This window comes from Schistocerca serialis, chromosome 2, assembly GCF_023864345.2.
Source record: "Schistocerca serialis cubense isolate TAMUIC-IGC-003099 chromosome 2, iqSchSeri2.2, whole genome shotgun sequence".
Classification (NCBI taxonomy): domain Eukaryota; kingdom Metazoa; phylum Arthropoda; class Insecta; order Orthoptera; family Acrididae; genus Schistocerca; species Schistocerca serialis.
The window spans coordinates 1,000,027,051-1,000,029,630 of NC_064639.1; the positions used below are offsets into that span (position 1 = coordinate 1,000,027,051).

Below are 2,580 nucleotides of genomic sequence, written 5' to 3' on the forward strand. Positions count from 1 at the left end.
TAACGCGTAAGGAATTCAGCACAGATCATACTTTGTTGCACTTTGTGGTGTTCTGTTAGGCAGCGAGGAACCCAGCAGGTACATACCTCTGAGTACTCCAACTAGTGGATGACTGTGTCAGAACTGCCAAAAAAGACGTCCAGCTGAGGAGCAGCGAAATTTTGGTGGTGCGTTTCTTTTTTTTTTTGTTATTTTTGTGTTCTTTTTCTTTTTTTTCTTTAAATATTTGAATCTTTTATATTTTCTTAGTTTTAAAATTTTTAAATTTCTTATTTTGTTTCTAAAAGTTTTATTCTTGCTTATTTATTCACTTTTTCTTTGTATTATATGTAAGTTTTGTTAAACTAAATGTTCTGTCGATCACTCCGAATAAGAGTGTCCGCACGTTCCACTACGGCAGGAGCTTTTGCTGACTGCGACACGTGGGAGATTGGACAGATTTGAGTAACCTTGGTGCAATGACGGCAGACGCCTCGCCCAGAGAGTCGCCGTGCTTATTGTAAGTGCTACGTCCCCGTAGATAGTCTCCTTAAAATTCTGAGACGCTCTAGTTTTCTGCCAAAAAAAAAAAAAAAAATCAATGATATGCCTCTGCTTGGAACGCACCTCCATTACAGACCCATTTTGAAAACTACACACTGTGTCCAGACTAAGCGCCTGCAACTCTCGCTTCTCGCGAGGCAGACCGGTAGAGCGGGCCCCGGACCGATTAGGGGTCAGCCTGATAGGTCGGTCCGGAAACATAGACGCTTCCCAGAGATCACCAGGAGGCGTCCCCGGCGCCGCAAGAGGTCGCTACAGCCGCGGACCTCTTTCCTTCCGCTCGACACGTGACTGCAAATAGAGCCAGCCATATCGATGCGCCAAGCAGTATTTAGGCTGGCGCAGGAGCCTGGAGAGGCAGTTCACGCCGAGCGAGCCCACTGGTGTCATCGTAGCCGCCGCGTCATCGTCCACCGCCGACAGTTTACAGGAGCCGTCCTCGCACTACTCGTCCTCGGATTCAGGTGACGGCAACGTGGACACCCCGCCGCTCTTCACGAGACGCCCGGGGCTTGGTTTGGTGTAGTTGTATGGTTACTACAGACAGTTTATGTTGGGAAGAATCTCTGATTTAGTTATTGGTAGGCTTGGAGGATCAGTCCTACCTCATGAATATTGTTTTGTAAACTTTGAAGAAAGACTTTGGTTTGAATAAAAATGATATAAATCACACTCAGAGATTTTTCCTGTCCGCGGACGGCGGATGTATTACTACATATAGCGCCGCCGCCTATCAGAACTTCATGAAACTATAGAGGCTGAAGTGGGAATATTCCGCGTTGTGGCTCTGAGCACTATGGGACTTAACATCTATGGTCATCAGTCCCATAGAACTTAGAACTACTTAAACCTAACTAACCTAAGGACTTCACACAACACCCAGTCATCACAAGGCAGAGAAAATCCCTGACCCCACCGGGAATCGAACCCGGGAACTCGGGCGCGGGAAGCGAGAACGCTACCGCACGACCACGAGCTGCGGACTATTTCGCGATGTCCCACAACAAATTTCGCCCTTTTTTTTGAAACGAAATTGTTGGAGAAAAAGATGTGTCGCTTTGCTTATCGAATACCCCTCGTATGTTAATGATAGTCCTTACATTTTTGCCCTCACACTGTTACTTAATTTCACATAACCTACGGCAAGGAGCACGGTTTAACATTGTTTACTTGCTTAAGAAACTGATTAGCGACAACTTTTGAAGCTTATTTGCATTCGAACATGTCCAAAAGAACAGACACCACGCATGTAATTCAGCACAGATGCCCACAAGGCTTGAACTCATGGAAATCAGTGAAATGCCGTAAGTAATGAGGATAATGGGCAACTTGCACTACATTAGCAGTGTTTGGATAAGTAGAGAATTTAGGATTACCGGCTTTCTCGAGCCAACGGCCTTGCCGCAATGGTAACACCGGTTCCCGTCAGATCACCGAAGTTAAGCGCTGTCGGGCTGGGATAGCAGTTGGATGGGTAACGATCCGGTCTGCCGAGCGCTGTTGGCAAGCGGGGTGCACTCAGCCCTTGGGAGAGAAACTGTGGAGCTCCTTGATTGAGAAGTAGTGGCTCCGGTCTCGGGAGAGCGGTGTGCTGACCACATGCCCCTCCATATCCGCATCCAGTGACGCGTATAGGCTGGGGATGACACGGCGGTCGGTCGGTACCATTGGGGCTGCATGGCGTGTTCGGGAGGAGGCTGTCTCGGCGTATTTCAGCTACGAAGTCTTCACGGGTTATCAGCCGAGTGGCGTCGTCTTCTAGTCGCAACGTTTCAATGGACTGCGTATCCATCATCTTCAAGAGAATATAACCTTCGCCTGAAGATGATGGACACGCAATCCATTGAAACATTGCGACTAGAAGACGACGCCACTCCGGTGATAACACGTGAAGATTTCATAGTAGAGATTTTGGGTCTGACGGGAGGCGTGTTAAGACAGTTGCTTGTAGCTGCGATGATCACGGTATCCGGATGTCCGCAGCCCGTGGTCTAGTGGCTAGGATTGCTGCCTCTGGATCACGCGGTCCTGGGTTCG

General features: G+C 48.3%; 1 pseudogene; it reads left to right on the top strand.

Moving 5' to 3' along the window:
• The first annotated feature begins 1,931 nt into the window (after window positions 1-1,931).
• On the top strand, window positions 1,932-2,049 carry LOC126458845 (5S ribosomal RNA; annotated as a pseudogene).
• Window positions 2,050-2,580: the final 531 nt, after the last annotated feature.